This window comes from Lagopus leucura, unplaced genomic scaffold, assembly GCF_019238085.1.
Source record: "Lagopus leucura isolate 7727_CA_CO unplaced genomic scaffold, USGS_WTPT01 Super-Scaffold_739, whole genome shotgun sequence".
Classification (NCBI taxonomy): domain Eukaryota; kingdom Metazoa; phylum Chordata; class Aves; order Galliformes; family Phasianidae; genus Lagopus; species Lagopus leucura.
Genome location: NW_024962255.1, coordinates 15658316 through 15678949, shown reverse-complemented (window position 1 = coordinate 15678949; position 20634 = coordinate 15658316). Strand labels below are relative to the sequence as shown.

General features: G+C 41.9%; 1 protein-coding gene across 2 annotated transcripts in view; it reads right to left on the bottom strand.

The window, feature by feature from the left end:
- SORBS1 (sorbin and SH3 domain containing 1) overlaps nt 1-20285 on the bottom strand; it is a 162506-nt gene extending 142221 nt beyond the window's left edge. The window contains exon 1 of one of the 2 annotated variants that reach the window (XM_042863429.1): nt 20208-20285. The gene's annotated coding sequence lies outside the window, so the exon portion shown is untranslated. Of the gene's footprint in view, nt 1-12239; nt 12294-20207 lie in introns of those variants that run through there. The other variant, XM_042863433.1, reaches the window with a different exon arrangement.
- Nucleotides 20286-20634: the final 349 nt, after the last annotated feature.

Here is a 20634-nt window from a genome sequence, read left to right as displayed (position 1 = left end):
TAGGCCCAAGGTATTTGGGAACACAGCTGTTATTTGCAATTTCATACCTTTCAGCATTTGTGAAATTACCAGTCAAAGAAAGAAGAAAATTTGTTTTGACTTTTCAAAGTAAGTTTTTGAAACACAACAGTTGGAATAGGAGTCTGAGGCTGACATTTGAGGCATGGTGTATTTCTTTCAATATCACTGTCCTTATACTTACAACTTTTTGTTGGTATCTTGCTACTTATACTTTTTATCAAACAGAAAAATGCCCTCAGAACATCAGCCATATAAGCACCAAAGCTGGAACGCTGCACTTGAAAGCATGAACCTCTGCTGCTTCAGGTTAAAAAGATTTTGTCCAACAGTTCAGAGGAAGCAGCCAATACGCAAAGCTCCGTAAGTGGTCTAGCTCTGGGCTCTATAGAGCCATCATTTACTACTGAGTGTTATTTTAAAATGATACTGTTGTACCTGAGTAAAGATTACACTGGCTTCTCTACCCTTATCCCTTTTAATGACAGCGATTCAGTATTCAGTGAATTCAAGGTGTATTTGACAGTGAAATAATTTCCAAGGGTTGCAAAGGAAAATGAAGTATCTGACATTTAATAATACGTAAGGAAAAATACCTCTCCGCAGTGTTTATGACTGATAGCTTTACATTCATCTCCAGAGAATTCACAACAGAGAATGAATAAACACAGCCATGCAGTGATGCTAGAAAACATAAGAAAATACAGGCCACTCCAAAATTCTCTTGGAATTCCCTGCTCACCTTGAACAAGCTTGTTAAATGGGCATATGCATATCTCAGAGATCAGTGTTTCTCAAACTCGTTCAGCGGCTTTGAGACAAATAGTATTGTTCAGACTACCCTCTACATGTGCCTAACTTCTGCGTTGTGACTACTGTGCAATTTAAGACAGCAGTAAGCACTTCAGATTACCTAAACCTCCATACCATCAATGGAAGACAATAACAGCATGCTTATGTTGCGCACCTGTAAATAGCAGTTAAACATCCAAACACCCAAAGTGATATTCCAAGTAGGTGCTAAGATTCTCAACCCACATAACACACGAGTTTCAGTGCTGACATAAGTGGGTACAACATCAAACTGAATTATAGGTGAGCTGGATCAACTTACATCTTAGCTTAGTCTCATGTTTGAGGACAAACTTCTCTGTTGTTCAAGAACCTTCCCAACTGCCTCTTAGTAATGCCACTCTGAGACACATGAATTTGATAATGAGCATATTAAGTGCAAATATCTACAAGTCCAACCAGTTACACAACTGAATTTTTTAAGACCTGTTCAGTATTTGCAGGGCTAATCCCACAACCTCTTACTTCTTTTTTTTTTTACTTTTTTTTTTTTTTTTTTTTACTTTTTTCAACCAGGAGAAAGATCAGGATAAGTACCAGTCTTAATGGATACATTTAAAATATTTTCAAGAAATTTCTTTGGAAATAAACAGAAACTCCCAACAGCCTACTGACCATGTACCTGAAAGACAAACTTACATTTGCAAGAACTTGAAGTTGAATAAAGCACTCCAAGGAAAGGCAATATTCCGAGGAGATAATGAAGTCCATGGATTTCTCCAATAGTTGCTAACAACTGTTCAAGGACCTTATACATATCTATAGGAAGAAGCATGACATGACTTCAAATCATAGACAAGCTGATACTGAATGGGCACAGGCTACATGCATATCCTATCAGCCCCACGTCCACTTTTGTCCAGCCCTACAGTGTGAGTTCACTCAAGCTAGCTACTCACTGCACCCTGGAAGACAGAGATCAATAATAAAATCTTGAGCCTTTCATACCTTCTTTAGTTATCTAAATAAACACTACTAATTTCAAAATCCATCAAAAACTACTGTGCTCTGACTTGTTTAATGACTTTTAGGGAACACCATATTGCCTTTAGGCTAGTTCCTACATCCAGCAGGCAGCTATCCAAAGGTATTTAGGCACCTACAGATACATGAAGCCTCCTAATCAGATCTGCATTGTGAATTAGGAGTCTAATTTACTTAGGCAATTCTGAAATCCCATTTAGTGTCTAATGACTCTTAAGCAAATAAATACCACCGAAAATCTGACTCCAGGTCACTTAAAGTATAAAGATTGTAACAACAGATGACAGTAGTTGATAGTCTAAATGCAATGGCTACACAGCTTGTCAGACGTGCAACTTGGCCTTCAATTCCAGAGGTAAATCTCCTGGAGAAGGAATGAAGGACTTACTAGAATATATATGAAGAAAACTATGCCACTATAATAGAATGGTATAATTATATATAATAGTGTGCATGTACACAATTTTACTAACATTTCCTCCAAGGCAGAAGATCGCATCGTACTATCAGTGAACATTCTGAAAAAGCACCAAGTGGTGCCTCAAACATAAAAGGACTCAGAATGATTTCTTCAGCATGGTGCAATATCAAATTAAAACTACAGTCAACCAAACATTCTTCTCTTACCACTCTTCAGGGATTCAGCCTATTGGAAGCTGTCCTGTGAGCAAACACACTGCTGCTACTGCTTGAGCAGCACATACCTACACTATATCCTCACACTGTGCTTCCACAGAAGTGCCACAGTAGAGTCCCAACAGCTTAAAACAAGACTTTTGATTCCACTGTTGATCCAGCAGACATTCTTCAACCATCTATCACAGCATGCTAGCAAGAGAAATGAATGAGTTTATGTATGCTGGAACCAGCACAAGTAATGGTTTAAAACCAGTCTGGTTCTGTTAAAGTCAAAGTTGATGAACACCAACAGTGTCTATGAGCTTTTTTTTTTTCTTTTTTAAACAAAGCCTCTTCTAGGCACATAACAGTTTCATTCCCAGTAGCTAAACTGAAAACACAGTGATTTTGAGATGTGTTCTTAAATGAAGTGTTTAAAAATACACAGTTCCAGAATGCAACTGAAAATTCCTGTCTCTTCCCTGAAACACAGCAGAGCAGAATTGCAGAACAATGTAGTTCCCTCATCAGGCCAGCCAATCCACATAAACACAAATGAAATTATGGCTCACTGAAAAACATTTCCTAGCTACCCACTAAAATAGCTCCGAGAGGCCAGGTCCATACATGGAATAAAATGCCTTTCACTGCAGTCCTAAGCCAAACTCTCATCTGGAATGACATTTTAGGTAACATAAACAGTTTAAGGCAAATGTCGAGTAGAGCAGACTAGTTTTATACAGTCTGAGCAACAAAACCGAGATACGCACTGTACTGAATTAAATTCTTTATATTATTTCTACTTAAAAAGGAAATGCATTGATTGCAACAGTTGTATAAATCTATCTTTCATGACAAACACTTCCTCATTTTGCTTTAGATTTCACCAAACAGCAGCAGCATGGATCAAAGCAAAGGCCCTGCTCATTTGAAAAAGCATAAAAGCTTTGCCCTTCCTACTCTGCGAGCTGCTTCACTGGTGACTTCTGTCCTCCCACCACTGCTGCAATGAACTTTGAACAATACTTAGAAGGAGCTCTCAAGGTACTTGACTCAGACGCAGACAGATTCTTTTCAAAACACCTGCAAGGAGGTGGAATTTGCATTTAGACACAAAAATCCTCTAATACATTTGTATGTATTCAAGGCATGAGTAACTAAACCTTGTAACTTCCTGCGGCACAGAACAATTCCCATTTTATATGGGAGCAGAGGGGGGGAACAAAAGAAAACAATTGATCAGCAAGACAACACCTAATAACGGACTGTTATTATGCTGAGATACTGTATGAGTATGAGATACTGTTTGTATCTGTCAGCCCTATTTCACAGTTTTTACTGAACACCTGAAAATCAGACTTCCCTGGCGAGCTGGGCAGGACAGTACAGGCGCAATTGGGATGCTTTGACATGTATATTCAGCACAGCCTGCAACACCTGCCTGCCACACCACCTTCTGTTCACGAATTGGCTGGCACAGGATTGAAGGAGTTTGCCTAAGGTGACAGAAGAACATAAGGATCCAGAGCCCCTCATTCTAAGTACCAGCTCCATGCTTTCCCTATTGCTACCTATGAAATACACAGCAGAGAAAACAGCGCAACACATGCTGAGGTGCAATAGGACATTCTTATGTTTAGCCTGGACAACAGCAAAACACAACAAGCAATTGTTGCTAACTATTACCTTAGATAAAAATGCAGAATTGCAGCAAACACACACGAGTACATTCATGCCAGCAAAGAGACAGAGAGTTTTCTCTAAGTCAGAGGTCAAGAAAACACAAAAATAATACTTTAGAGGACAAACTTCTTGCAGATTGTCTGGAGACAGCAACTGCAATCACTGATCCTGAATAGCTGGGTTTGACAAACATTTTTTATCTTTATTGGAGAACTTCAATGGATGATTTTTGATTTTTACACTTTGCAACAGACATTCAAAGCAGGACTTGCTGCTTGGATTGGAATTACAGCCCACTAGAGTAACGAGTTACAACCATGAGTTCTCAATTAAGATTTATGTGGCACAAATGATTCTAGGCTTCAAATTGTAGAATTTGATGCTTCAAAAAATTTCCTCTGATGCACTGCAGAGGGAAGAATAGTCCTCCAGAAGGAACCTCAGTACTGGCATTAAAGAACCGCTTCACTTTTCCTTTTTCAAGGAAGTTAAGGGGGGGAGGAGGGGGAGAAGGGAAAAAATACCCTATTTAATCATCTGAAGTACCTACTAAATCATTTTAAATGCCTGAAGAACATCAATAACAAATAAATTAATTTAGATCTGACCATCTGAGCCTGAACCATCCAATCTTGATCAGCTTTAAAATACCACATATAAACAATTTTCAAGGATGCTCAGATGAGGGATGCTAATTCAGGTCCCACTGGTGAAAGAAGAGGAAAGATAGAAAGGAATTTTGAGAGTACCCACATTACACAGATGCAGTTTTGAGGGATCAGCTCTAGTAAGAGCCAGATACAGAAAGAATTTGTGTAGACTTCTGTCATCACTGAACAATTTCTTACTGCCAGTGAGCCCTTGTTTCTCAACAAGATGCTGCTCAGGATGGGAAATATAAAGACCAATGCCAAGGGTTCCAAATAGAAATATGACAATATATAAATAATACTCTGAATTTAAATTCTGGTAGATTGATCAATAAGAAAGAGAAGTAAGAGTGAAGTATATCAGGCTGAGCAAATGAGGAGTAAAGTTCTTCTGGATTACACTGACATCTTTGCCTTGTCGAAGGAGTCAGTAGCTATATTGGATTATGTCACCTGAGACTTTAAATATAATCATACATTTCTAATGAAAAATTGCACATGTGCTCCATATTACCTTAATTACAGACTACAATTACAGCAGCACCACAACTGGGATGAAATCACTATAACTGAACCTCTCCGTATTCCGTTTCACACAGACATTCCACAAGAGCCTCATGCAGCCTCAGCTGACACAGGTCTTCTGCAAATTCAAAGTGCACAACATGAATTCTGTCTGGATGTAAGGAGAGGGCTTCACTGGTCTTGAAATGGCTCAGAAATGAAAGAACATTTAATTTCTATATAGAACACAAAGGTTCCTTGAAGCAGGAGCTAAAAATAACTGGAAGCATTTTCCCTTAGAAAAAATGCACAGCCCTGTACCCTCTGGGAAAACACTCATCAGTGATCACTACAGACTCATGATGATGATGTCCTTAAAGCCACAAGGACTGACTGATACACTGGGACACCCATATCTCACAGAACATGTACTTCAACAGCAGCATTACAAGGATGAAAATCTGTTCCTAACTATTCCAGATACCTCCAATTCAAACTCAGAGGAAGAGGAAATTCAGACTCACATTTTGCTTGTCCAGTGTTAATAACAGTCTATACTGATACTACTACATGAGAAGCTCTAGTGATAGCAGTTTGCCCAAATCCAGGTTAAAACTTTGTTCTTAATCCAGACTGGTCCCTAAACCCGAGTCTAACATGAACCAGTTACATAAGGAAATCACCTCCTCACCCATTTCTTAAAAGAATTCAGCAACAATCTGAGGAGTCGAGGTTGTAAAGACTCAAAGAAACTCAGATTCTCCTCCTGCATTTTGCATTCTCCTCAATGTCCCCTTCCTATGGTTGCTCTCTCTCCTCACAGTGAAGCACTAAGACACATTCTCCATGGTATTTATAAAGTAATAGTTTGCACAAAGAGCACCCCAGTACAGTAACACTTCTTAACCTATGCTCAGTTACAGAAACAATGAGCACTTTACCTGTGGCTTCACTGGCAACACAACACATTGCATTTGCAGTTCCTCAGTGAGGATGGCAAATGTACCCTCTTGCTCCAAAAGCACCAATCCCAAAGTTCAGAGATGGAGACCATTCTCCAATAGTTACTCCCAAGGCAGCAGAGGACGTAATAGAAACTTAATTTATATATCTGGGAGCCTAAGGAGAAAAAAAAAAAAAAAGTTTTCCTACCTCCCCTAAGCTTCTCAAGGAGCCAAATCAATTAAATTGGTTATCTACTTTGAGGCAAATTAAAAACATTACCCAGAAGAGGCACATTCACAGCATTAACAAGATACATAAGGAGGGAAGCAGGAGTCTAGAGCTTGTTTTTTGTCTGGAACCAAAGGACAGGGTACAACTTTATGACTTGTTTCCTAGGCAGGGAATACAGCCCTGTGCCCTGCCACCAGCCAGGCTCTGCAGCTGCCCAGCCCTTTCCTCCCACCTTAGCACAGCTCTCCATCACTCCAACAGAGCACTGGCCCTTTATCCAAGTCAGTTTTAACACAGCAAGCCTCTGCCGTGCCACTAGGACCTGATAAAATGAAAAACAAAAACCTCACACACCAAGAAATGGAACTGTTCCCTGATGCCAGAGTAATTACAAACAATCAACAGCAAGAAAAAAAAAAAAAAAAAAAAAAAAAAAAAAAGAAGAAAAAAAAAAGAAGAAGAAAAAAAAAGGCTGTTCTCCAAACTCCTTCATTTTCAATGGCCCAGAAATTGCAAAGCCATCCATGTGACTCTTGAAGGACAAAAAAAAATTGCAACTCAGATTTTTTTCCACTTAGAGCAAGCAGTGGCAGCCTAGCTTCAAACAAAAAGACTTGTTCAACATATTTAGTTAATATTTACTGACATAAATAATATCTTGCTTAATGGTTTCATTTACTTAACATTGACTTCCACAGCAAAATACATAAAAGCTGACCTTTCAAGTTCTGTGTCCTCTTTCTCTAAAGAAAAATTCCTAAAGGTCTGCAAAGTATTCAAAACAGTGAGAGAGGTGTTTGAGATTTCTTTTGCTGCCTGTCCTCTTCATTTAAAAATGTCACTTGTCTCCTTTTTGAGCTCTGCAGTTTCCTTAGAGGTCTTAGATTTAGACTCTTTAAACCATTAATGTGAGCAAGCTCTTACCGTTTGGAAAATAGCTTTTCTCCCCAGTATTTTTCCACATGTTTGAATGCTTGGGTTTCTTGTTTGCTTGTTTTAAACTTTTAAGCGAGCTGAATAAAAACACCTCTTCCCTGGAGAGTTAGTCATTTTTTGTTCTCTCAGTAGCCTCGAGATAATTCTACCTGATAATCAGTTATGATCATACATTCTGGCAGAAGTAAATAAATAATAGAGGAAACAAAACATGCTTTTTCTCATATAGAAGAAAAACAGAGGCAGCAAAAAAATAGTTAACTTTCAGCCTTTTTTTTTTTTCACATAGAGCAGAAAAAAAGGAAAAAAAACCAAAAATATGACAAATGTACTTTTTATCCTCTAGAGACTGCTTAACAATAGCTTGCAAAAGTCTTCTAAAGGACATTAAAATTTCCTTCATTTATTTCATCCACTTTGCATATAGGGGGAGAGGGTACATAAATAAAACCCCTCTGCTCGAGGACAACCATCTAGCAGGCAGTTAGCTTTGCAAGCGTATCATACACAAAATTTCATTACCTTATAAAATATTAAAGTGGCAGGAAAAGGAAATTATCATAAGATTTGCATAATGGACTAAATTACTTTAGATTAAAATCACTGAAGTACTAGACAGTTTTTTTAATAATTTATTTATTTGTCTAGATTAAGGAAATAAAACAGTTGCTGCATGAGATACCAGCAGACAGCAGTTTTGTGCACCCTCAGTTTCTCGTTCCTCAGGCGGAGTCCATTTGTTTCCTATTTTTCTTTGCGCTCCTTTGCTTGAGTGGTGCCAGCTTTCCTAATTTGGACATCCAAAAGTTAACCAAAGACTTGTTATGCAGATTCCTTCCATAGTAAATTGAGTTGTAATAACTCATCCTTCAGAGAAGCCTACAGTGCCACTGTTCAGTCTACAGAGTGAACTCTTGTAAGACAGACTGTCATGTGCTCTGGTTGGAATACTGGTAATTTTCTAGTAGGAACACTACCCATCTTACTCCAGTTCACAGTGAGCTTTGAATACAGCCATTCTCTCAGCATAAACCCTAACTTGCAGGATATGTCACATGGGCAGCTGCCACAACAAAAAACAGTTAATTCTGCCACTGCCCTGCTTGAACTGACTGAAGAAAACAAAAAGAGAGGGACAAATACTCTTTAAGCCCAGACTAGGGGCTGGTCACCCTGTAGTAGAATAATACTAACAAAAATTATGTAAAATTGTATTAGTACATTGGAAGGGTTCAAGCATGTAATTCACACACGAGGATGTGAGTGCTGTGTGCAAAAGGAGTGAAATCAGTATCCCCATGGCTACAATGCTGAAATTCAGGAAATACCAGCTCTGCTTTAGCAACCACCGTGGACTTTGAGATGATTGGGACTGTTAATTTAACTTATTTATGTGGCAAGTAAGGCGAGTGTTCTGGGGTAGGAATTATTTTGGGGAAAGTGACAATCTGCTATTTTAGTTTTTTTGACATGCAGTTATCCAATGTACTGAATGTCCCTCTGTTTCACCACGTATCTGCCTCACAGCCCCTGTGCTATTACATGTTCCAGGAGCATGGATGACGGTCCTCTAACCTTGGCCATACCAAGACACTCTTTTGTATAAGTTCTCTAAAGCCATTTTTCTCAGATTCAGATCTGGATTCGTGTTAGGCTCCTGAGTACCTGAGGCATCAGCACTGTACTGAGCTAAAGTTAGAACACAGCACTTCAAGTCAGTAGGTATTCCACCACCTAGCAAGAATCCAGAACGGCTTAAAGAAACAGAAGTTCTCAGTGGGAAAAGATAGATTTTTACAGGAAGATATGGTTCACAACCACTCAGTAGCTATGAAAGTGCTTATCTCAACATTTCATGGAGGGGAAAGCAAAGCAGAAATGAAAGATAGCACACATGACTTCTGAAAAATCTCATGACTTCTGGACTCACACAAAATACTGACCAAACTAAACAAAACATAAAAAGTCTCAATATTTAGATCACAAGCTTATGGTAGTAAAGACCATTAAAACAACTACAGCAGTGAGTGTTTTCAGAGGTAGTGTCTCACACGTCCATTGCATTTTCTGTTCATGATTACTCAGAAAACACTCCCACAATCCACAAGCAGAAATTCCTGTACTCACTCCAGGGAATCCAAACGCTTCTGGGGTAGGTTACAGCAGATGCTTGGAATTGTGCCTCCTCTACATTATAGCCAAGCAAGGGGATATCATCTGAGTTAACGCCTCTATACAATTGCAGAGTGCCAGGTATAGGAAGATCTCTTTCTCACATTTACTCTTACAGGTCCACCAACTGCCTGCCCTGGGTGTTACCATGATCAACATGCACATAGCAGGCCTGCCTCAAACTGAGCCATCGACATTGCTTCCCATATCATTTATGTTTTCATACATATTCAAATATTAGATGTGGACAAAACATCCCCCTCTTGACCAGAAAAAAACCTACAGCCTCGAGCACCAGCACGCAAAAAACCCCGATGTTCTTACTGTACAGCAGAACACAATGTTGAATTTCAGGCAAAATTTCTGAAGCTGCATCATAGATGGGAAAGTGGAAGCATAGAAGAATGTTGTGTAATTTACCCGTCACCCTGCTCTATATCAGTAACAGAGCTGGAAATAGAAACCTCCCCTATTAACGATACCACATCAAGAGGCATGACAGGTGCTTCACGGAGCCCTGTTCCAAAGCACGTGTAACTAGAATGTGGGCGTAGTGTCTTGGGGAGGCAAGAATGGGTGCTGAGACATGCTCAGTGAGGCTTGTCGGAGAATGCTTTCCCCTGCATCTATCCTGTAAGCAGTCAACAGCTTACAGGAGGTGAATTCTATCATTCTGTCTGCACCTATGTGATGACAAGAGGAGATAACATAACAGTGACTTGCTTCTGATAGAGCCTTGATAATGAAAGGCAATAACCCCAAGGTTCTTCAGTCAAGTAAAATGGTCTTCGTTCCAGTGGGAGCCTTCCCAAATACAAAATGAATTCCATTCTGACCTTAGTTTACAAAGCCATTAGAAACAGAATTAATTCTGAATTAATGCAAGGACAGACCGTGGTTTGTCAAGATGCCAAGTCAAGCAGACTTTCCAGAGCATTAAGCTTTGCTTGAGCAGCTAACTGTCAACCAGTAACTGGCTCAGCAACGAGTCTCCTACTGTAAGGAGGTCTGTAGCAGCCAGCAGCTCACGAAGGCAGGATTTCTGTCATTCACTTCTAGCAGGATCTGCTGTGTCCTTGTACTCACACTTTGGAATTCACAGAAGACTTCTGTTGCCAGGTGACTCAGTTCTTGTTTTAGCTGACATGCCAGAGAAGTTGGCATGACATTCCTGAAGGCCATGAGTTTATATAAAATTATTATTATTATTTTCCAATTCATCTGCTAGATTTTGCTTGTAAAAATTTCCCTGAATTAACTTGTGTGTGTATAAATCAGATAGAATACAACTGATGAAACATGAGCCACTGTCCACTAACAATTATTTTGCTTTAGCTTGTGTAACTGGGAACATATTAAAGCATATTTAAAGCCTATAATCTCCTGAAGTTCCTACAGACTTTTCTGCCTTCTAACAAAGATGGAATTGCTACAGTACTGGCAAACACTGGCAGAGGACTAAAAGCTATGATACACAGGAAATTATTTGTCATTAAATTTTAGTCTTACTGTAAAATAAAAGGAACTATACTATCTAGAAACATCCATCATTCCTCTTCTCTGATAGCATATAATCTTTTCTAAGAGAAGAAGGGCATGTCGGGAATTAGTATTTCTTACGGCTGAACCACAAGCCAGGCTTTGTAAGTCAGATGATTATTAACTTTTTAAAAACGAATGAACAAAACAAAAATACTCCATATTTCACCTAAGAAGGAAGCAGGATAAAATTAGCCAAAAATAGCCAGAATGTCTGCATCTGGGACACTTGGCAGCAGTGGAGGTGAGCTGTCTGCTATTGTGCAGGACATTCTGCTGCACATCGTGCTGACTGTGGGATGGCAGTAAGGGGCTTCCACTGCCAGAGCCTACAGCACTGCTTCAAAAGTAACAAACAACTGAAGTGCCACTGCAGCATTTCCAAATTCTCTCACACTCCCTATCAATTCCAGGCCAACTTCTTTCAATTTAAAAACCAAAAGGGGAATTCATTTAACATCCTGTTCTGACAACTCAGCCCAAAGCCTTCCTGGATGAAGCCAACGAGATTGTTTCCATCAAGCTCCAGTAAGTTTGGATCAAGATCTTGGGTCGCTTGCGCTGGCAACAAGAACCTGAGGCTGGAACGCAGCTAAAAGAGCCTGATGAAGTATGAGTCACAACATACCACAGCTCACAGTGTCTGAGCTCTATTGAGTGCACTATCAGCAGCAGAACGTTTGTTTGGGCCAACACAATGAACCATGCCTGACACCATGGTTTTCAGTGAGCACAAATATGCAAATTTGAGTGCTCTCATCGCTTGTTTGTTCCAGTAAGAGACAAAGCAAGACAGCAAGAAAGAACAAAAGTGAAGGCTGTGAGATGGCAGAGGGTTGTTGACCTCTCTTTACCGGTGCCTCACAAAATAGCTAGCGGTTATCCCTCCCAATCTTACAAAAAGACACATCAGAGAAAGTAATGTAATAACCCTGTCTCCACGGGAGGAGATGGCAGGAGATGGAGGAGTCCAGCGGTGATGCTGAGGTGCTGCTACTTCTGCCAGCAGTCTGATTGCAAAACAAGACATCAGGATTCCTTTTAAGCAAAATTCCACCCAAGCACAGGCAGACATACAAAATATGAAAATCGAGGAAAAAGACTTACCAGCGGGAGTGCCCTGAGTTAAAGCCAGCTGCAGCAAGAAGGAACACCCCTGCCTCATTCATTTCCTGCACTGAACAGAAAGATTTTATGCAGAGCCTGACTGCTAAGTCTATTCCACTTTCCATCTTTCAGAGCTGAATAACAGGATTCTCTTCTGTCCCTCCATGGCTAAGAATCTCCAGCAAATGTATTTGCTTGATATACCATTTCTCATAGATTTCTTACTGCTTGTTTTTTTGCACCAAGATACATGTACCACATTTTTCACCCAGTCAGAAATAAAACATGAACAGCATCACAGAAGTATAGTAATCTCTCATTCAGTATCAGAAAAGACTCATTGCCAGTCATTCTTCTCCATTGGTATCCATTTGGTGTACAAAGACATTTGTTGACCTGGGAACTCTAATACAAAACAGCCTTTCAGAGTTTTCTTTCATTCATTTTTCCATGTAAAGAATTTTTAATAAAAAAGCACAGTCTTGTGATTAAAATACTGACTCTATTTTAAAAGCAGTTTTCCAGAGACTGCCTAGCAAGCTGAAGCTATAAATGATATCATATTTGAAGAACATTTCTAATAAAAACTTCATTGTTAATAAAGGGCAAGTATACTCAGGCTTGAAGATTTGTTCTGTCACATGTATCAGTCTTACAAACACTCAGACTGCATCTTATGGTGAAGTTGTTAATTCCTTCTTGCGAGCAGTTTCAGCCATTTTTTCTGTGTGTCTCAATATATCTCTATGTATTCCTCTATATATCTCATGATTGAATGATTAGTGTGTTATTTATGAAAGCCTTCATTTCACAGGGGGAACCCTCATAAAACTACACAGACAGCTAAGAAAGAAAGGACAGAAAGCCTGTGGTTTTCCTACTGCTAGCTTTGTCGCACCTCTTCATGGCAAGAAGGAATCGCTGAACACATACATCGCCCATCTGGGCCAGATCACAGACCAAAGCCTAGCTGCAAAGCCATGCACAGGGAAAGGCAGCAGCCCTTACTGTCCGTGCCCTCACCTTGGAGTCCATGTTAGCAGCACAGTGCCCCATTGCCTCTCTGGCCCCTCTCTCTGCCCTCCTGCTCCAGTCTTCTTATGCACGTAGACCAAAAGTGTGCTAGGTCAATGCCATATCTGACGTATTTGCACAAGGCCTGCTGTGATCAGGACTTTGGTCCTGGTTGGTGCCAGTGCTGCCTGAATCCAAGCATTGAAGAAGAACCTGCTGCAAAAGAGGTCGAGAGCACCTTACAAGTACAATAATATATTGTTTAAATTACAATGTTGCCGTGATATGTGTAATTAAGCACCACTTTTAGGAAAACCATGGCACAATTTGTGCAAGCCTTCAAATCATCCAGATATTACAGCACTGAGCAAAGGCTGTATTTTGTTCATGTGCACCTTGTGAGCAGATCCAAATATTTTGGGCTTGATGAAATGTGATTTCCAGGTTCAAGATCTATGAATCTACAAGTTTTCACACATTTGTATAGTTGGCTGTAGAGACTCCTATTTCACAGATATGTGAAGAGTCAGGTGTATGGGCAGCTGGGAGATAGCCAATAAATTCTTCATGACTGTGTGTCTCCCCTCACCTGGCAGCACCAAGCTAGCCTTGCTTGGTGTGTCTCATCTCATAGGGAATAAGCCTTCTGCCACAAATTTGCTGGACATACAAATGTACAAGAGAAATCTCTTTAAAAAAAACCACAAAACCACACACACACAAAACCACCGCCCCCAAAATAGTTTCCTTGGTTACTTACCCAACAAAAAGACTCAGAATGGTACTGCAGGGAAAGTGAACAGGAGGAAACTGAAGCAAGGTTCCAGAGAGGAAGCAAATATTTACAGTCTTTGTTCTTTTTGAATCTTTTATAGGAGCCCTACAGGTTCTTAGCACTTATAGTGAGCAGTTTTTCCTCTGCTGTTGTAAAGTCTTAGCAGAGGAAAATTATCAATAGATAAGATAAAAAGATAAAAAATAAAAAGATGTAAAATATTTAGAGGGTGCTTTTAATAATTAATCAACCCAAGAGCTTTTCAGTCTATCTATACTGACAGCACAGCCAAACCTTTGAAGAGAAGAAACAAAACTAAGTATCCGGACACCTATTAAAATGTGCCATCAGAGTGCTGTTCCTGGCTCCCTGAGTGTCACACTGCATCAAAGAAGCCACAACACCTGACCACTTTTTTCTGAGATCGTAACTCTGGGGCATACACAGCTTTTAATGGCAGGCTTGGCATGTGACATATTCTTTCCTTACTTCTTTGTGATGCTGACTTGTGGCAAACACATTTCTGAGAGGATTTCTCCTGTGAGAAGTACCTACATGGTCACAAGTACCTACAGAGCTCCTAGCTCTGGTCAGGCTGCCCCTCATGATGACCGTACCAGCCTCAATGAGGAGTGAAGCAACACATTGCCACCCACATTTCAGTGTCCACCAAGCGTCTGTGGTCATGCTGTGCTGCATGACTGCCTGCTCCCTCAGTCCAGTCCATGCTCTGTGACTGACTCATCCGCAAAGCACAAGAATGGCTTTCCACAAGGAAAGCAGGCAGTTTACATGCAAATAAATGCCACTCATTTTTTTTTTAAAAGCAACTGTTCCCAGGAATAATACTTAATCTATAAAATTCTACACAATTATGAAGGAGAGCTACAAATCAAATCACAGCAAGATATCTTACTTGAAGAACTGCTTGCAAGTAATTTTTCTCATTACTCAGAGCATGTTGCAAAAAGGAACAGTAAGAGTAGAAAACAGTTGCCTGTCGAGCAGAACAGACCTGGCACAATCTACTTCTACCCCTTGTTTAAATGACACCAGGGATATAAGGACAATAACTACAAATTCTCCTAGACTGGGACACTTTAGTATGTTATCATCTATGACAACTACCGTGCAAACTCTCAGATGAGTTAACCTCAATATTTTCAGGATAGTGACAGCTACAAACCGATATCACATCAGCTAAGATGCTGATCAGCATCTTTGATAGCTGATCAGCTTCTCTTCTATAGCTGTTTTTCAGCTTTTCTAAGGTATGAGCCCGAGCTGAGCAAGGACTAAGGCTACCTCTCACACCACTACTGCTGTTGACATGGCTGGGCAAAACTCCAAACAGACCATCCCTAAATCTGGCCTCTTCCTCTCTTAGGTCTCATGTGACGATCTGGCCCTGCGTGACCTGGAAGAGCCATGGCTATGATTGCAAAGGGCATGTGACTGCAAGGGCCTTGGCCTCCTTGTTTGGGCACTGCTGGAGACTTCTCTAACAGCGATGTTGCAGGCTCTGAAAAGTGCAGAAATGGCAAATCTCCTAATGACAACTGCTGCTTCTGACCTTTACATGCTAGGATCAATATAGACATAGGAACAAAGCAAAGCAGATTGGCGTTCTGTTGAGTCTTCATTTCTACAGCCATCTTCATCCCAACTGTGTTCATTTGGTTTTAGGAAAAGGTAACTACTGCTGTTGAGGTGAACAAGTACTGCAGTGTTTATTCAAGACCACAACAGCCTCAGGGTCTTAGGGCATATTTCATTGATACTATGTAAATAATCAATTATTTGAAAGACCAGAATAGCTGTAAACCAGACCTGTAGGCAAACCACACTTTCATGCATGCTGCTAAGTTTCCTGTTGTTTTTTTTTTTTTTGTTTGTTTGGTTTTGTGTTGTTTTTTTTTTTTATGAAAGCAATGAAAATCCCCAGCCATTACAGCACTAAGTAACTTTCTCTTGGTTCTTAGGATAAGAGGAAGTGGAATTCCTTCAACAGTCATCCTAACAAAGAGTAATTTTATCCAGAGTTTGCTCTCTAAGATAAGGCTACTCACTTCAAAGTTTGTATTGTTTATCAAGAGGGCAAACATCAATAAAGTATTACAATGGATATAAAAGACAGTTTCTTGTAGATCTAAAAAATTCCTTGCAGAAATTGCATCATGGCTCCACATCTTATTTCCCTCAGCTGTAAAATGGTAGCAAGGTTGCCTGCTATACTGGTGTCTCCAGATAAACAGATTTGGCACTACAACATAATGCTAGGGAGACTGTGCACAGGATATGGGACTAAAATTCTTTAAAAATCAATCCAGATTGTTTCCTCATACTGTGGATGGGTATGAAGTCCAAACCTTCAGTTTTACATTGCACACATTGAATAGGTGTAAAAAATAGAGGAAGAGGGAATGAGAAGACAACACTTACTGACATACAGGCATTTGTACATCTAGCATCAGACATGAAGTGTCTCACTGGAGAAGAACACCACAAAAATCAGTTCCTCTATCTAATAACCCTTAACAAATATTATTTGTTTTTACAAATATGTTCCATGGCATCTGTGACACAGGGATCCAAAATTATTTAATTATGTTTTACGTCATCTTAGTGAGACCACAAGAAGGCATACATAAAGATACCATTCCTTCTAGCTTTTAAACAACATTTATTGCTGGGACAGCACATAGCAACACTTAGCACCCATACACATCAAGGAGAGCTAGGCCAATCCGCATTGGGTTGGCAAAGCTCTCGCTGTGTGACCATCACTGCTACCCAGGCTGCAGCCTGGCATGGACCAACTCTTACACAAAAACAATGGTGGAGTTCTGAGGAATGCAAGCGTGCATAGCATCAGTGTGATAGCTTCTTCGAAAGACATCTCTAGTGGCACTTCTGCCTTTGCTGCCACACTTGGGTGAGCACTGTCAGCTGAGTGTGAACATGTGGCATCATCATGTCCTGAACCCTCTCCCAATACCAGCTCAGTCCAACACCTGCGTGGAGATGGATCACAGCTCATTCTGCACAGGAACACAGGGTGAGATCACACTGAAGCTGAAGGTCAGGTTGGTAAGTCCCTATTAGACATACAGATTAAGTGCCACTCACTCAAGGAAAAGGAAAGCTCTGAGTACTTAACTTTGTTGAAAACCAGCCTTTTGTTAGGGTCCCACTTCAGAAATCTTGAGCATGGAGTAAAAGCCCAAGCATATCCCCTTACACAATAAGGGCAATGAATAAAACAACCCACCCGTGCCAGAGAACTTCAAAGGCCTGAATTAAAAACAATTTGCAAAGCACACCGGCCATTATCCTTGCTGCCAGAGCACTTCCTAACGCTGGATAAATCCAAAGCAGAAACTCACCAAAAAAAAGCTTCTCTGTCAAAAACTTCTTGTCTGCTTTTAAAGGCAGAAGCATTTTCCACAGCCCCATGGGCAGCTTCTACTATGCCATGAGTTACACTGAGCAATGAAAGTGCTGATCCTGCCATAGCACTTGCGCTAGAAACAACACGTACTGTACAGCTTAATTCCATAATGCTCATTCTCAGATATAGCCCCACAGAAGTTAATGGGATTATGGAGGGGCTTGAAGACTTCAGGATCTGACCAACAGAACCTCTGGGTCACTGCAAAGGACTCAGCAAAAAAAGAAAGCGCAATGACCATTCATCTTAGGAGATACACACTGCAGACTTTGCTCAAACAAAACCAGTAAAAACATCAACAGCATGGCTCTGGTCTCCATCAGGTCTGTTCTGTGGCCAAACAAAGAGGCATTCAGTGAAGCGAAGGACGAGGAAAATGAAAAAGCAGCAGTGAAACACACAGGCACAGATCATTAGCCAGCATAGCTCTCTGCTGCAGGATACCATTCAGACAGCATTTTGTATTAATATCATAAAGTAATTGGCACACTGGATATAGCAACACAACAGAATAAACACATGCTGTGACCAACATCTGCTGCCATCAGTGCGCAGAGTGCCTGCACACGCATATGCACCACAGCACACACACACACACAAAGCACATTCTTACAATCAGGACATGTAACTCACGTGAAGGTTTGATGTTCCTGTCTTTTCCCCTGGGTTCAGTCTCCACAAAAGCCATCAGCTCCATAATTCCACATTTGCAAAGTGCTTGCAGAGTGCTTTTCCCCCCACCCCAAGTATTTCCCCTACCCTACAAATAGGGAACACAAGAAGAGACCTGCTCATCACATGACCTTCCTCAGGAGGGCATTTCCATGTGCATGCTCTGAAGTGCCTGTGCATTGAACAGAAAGGGCCCATGCAACACACAGTGCATGTCCTCCTGACTCCAGGTCAGTCTTTGGGGAGCGCATGCTGCATTGGGCACCATTTCTTTCTTCTTGAACACAGGTTAGGCACAAGCTCATATGTATGAGTTTATCTTTGTCAGAAATCCAGTGCATTACAAAGAAGGCAGTCACTGTGTTCTGACTGCCTAAATATCAAAATCTCCATTTTTTATGGAACTATCCAAATGATATTGGCTTTATCGAACAGATTTACCTTTAAGAGTACTATCCTTATTTTAAGATAATAAATGCAGTTACTGAACCAGAGAAGCATAAAAGAAACAGGAGTCAATAAGGGCACCAATGTGACACACACCTATTTTCTGTCTGTGCATACACATAGCACACCCAGCCCTCCAGCTGAGGAGGCAGCAGCTCCATGGGTAACCTTGAGCAGGCTGAGCCTCCCCTTGTCCTTCCTGAGCCTCCCTGGATGAGAAGGATCTGGGACAGACACTGCTTCACTGTTTCTTTTTTATGGCACAGAAGTATCAGCTACGCCAGAAAACAATCTTTCAGTGGCACAATTCATAAAAATGAAATACTAATGTATCAGACGCTGCCTTGGAAGAGCAGCACGGTCAGCAGCACTAGGCGGGATAAAGAAGCAGGAACCTCAAGCAGGCAATCATTGCTCTTAGGGAGGAAGAGTGAGGAGCGCCCTGCTGTGTACAAACCCTTCGGACAGCCCCTGCCCAGAGCTGACCCCTCACCAGGCTGTGCTCAGTGCCTAGAGGCACAGCTGGGGCAGACATGAGCGCAGGGCACTCACTGGTTAAAAATCAAACGTGGGTAACAGCAGGAGCTCAGGCAGTTTGCTGAAATGAGATCTGCACAGCAGGGCATGTATGGCTTTTCTTCATTACTCTAATAGCCTAATAAATAAATAAAGTCCATGGCAATCATGCCGGTGATTTTTATTTTTTTTCTCCTCTCTTTTCCAAGACACCTTAGGAAAGAGATGGCTATACTGGAGCTGCAGAATCCAGTACTGGAAAAAAAAAAAAAAAAAAAAAAACAACCGAGAGCTAAACGAAACCCTTTCTGTGACAGGACTAGAACTACTGCAAATTCTTAGCACCTGAGCCACCCACCATTCACTAACACCGGCAATACCTGAAGCTAGCATGTAGACCTCTTCAGAGTAGCACACCAAATACAACCTGAACACAAACGACAGCAGCCAAGAGCAGCCGGCAGCCTCCCCTCCAGCTGGGGACGCAGCGCTCCCGGCCACGCACCGCGGCCCCGGCTTCACCCCAAACGCAGTGAGTGCGGTACCCGGGGCCGCTCTCGGTGCGCCGCACGCAGGGCAGCTCTCGTGCACTGCTGACTCGGTAATTGCATTATCCGCAGCCGCTGATGAATGAACAACCGTAATGCATACATCCTGGCCCGGCTCTCCCGGGACAAGGCGACGCGGAGTCTGAGCTCCGGTCCCGCTCTGTGCCGCGTCCGAAGGGCACGAAACGTGCCCGTGTGCATTCCCTTTCATTTTAAAAGCAACGTTACGTTCTTTCCCTATTCCCACGGAAGGAAAAATAACATTTCTATTTACAAGCAAGAGAAAGTCCTTCTCAAACCTACTTCTCTAAACCTACATCTGCGATGTATTTTACCTGTAAACAGTGAGGCTTAAACAGAAGCTTGCAAAAACTACGGCGTACCGCGGATCACATCTACACCGAAAGACAGAGCGAGAGGCCACTACCCCGCAGCAGAACGACCCCTTACAGAACCCCCGTCCTTACGGCTATTGAATAAAATGGAGCCAGAGAGATTTCCGCGGCGCAACCGCCGCAGCAAATGCGCGGAGCTCATCCGCTTACCGCCAGAGCCGGCCCCGCGCACCGCACCGTACCGCAGCTCCTCCGGCCCCGCGCCGCTCTCCCGGCTCCGCTGCCGCTGCTCCCCGGCAGGCGGGGGCCGATGGGCGCCGCCCCCGCCCGCCCCCCGCCCGCGGCGCGGCAGCCTCCGCCCGGCCCAGCAGCCTCAGGCCCGGCGCTGCGGGAAATACGAAACGAACGGGGATCCCAGCAGCGAACCGCGCTGCGGGGCGGGTGGCCCCAGCCTCTCGGCGACCTGTTGAGCGCGTGCCCGCAGAAGACGGAGTGGCTCTGGGGGCTGCGGGTGGCAAGCTGTGGGCATTTCGGGTGCTGGGACGGGACTGCATCCTTCCTTGGATTTACCGCGTGTTATACGGCGAGAGGAGAGAGGCGAAGGAAGCTGGGAGAAAGAACTGGGAGACTGCTGAAT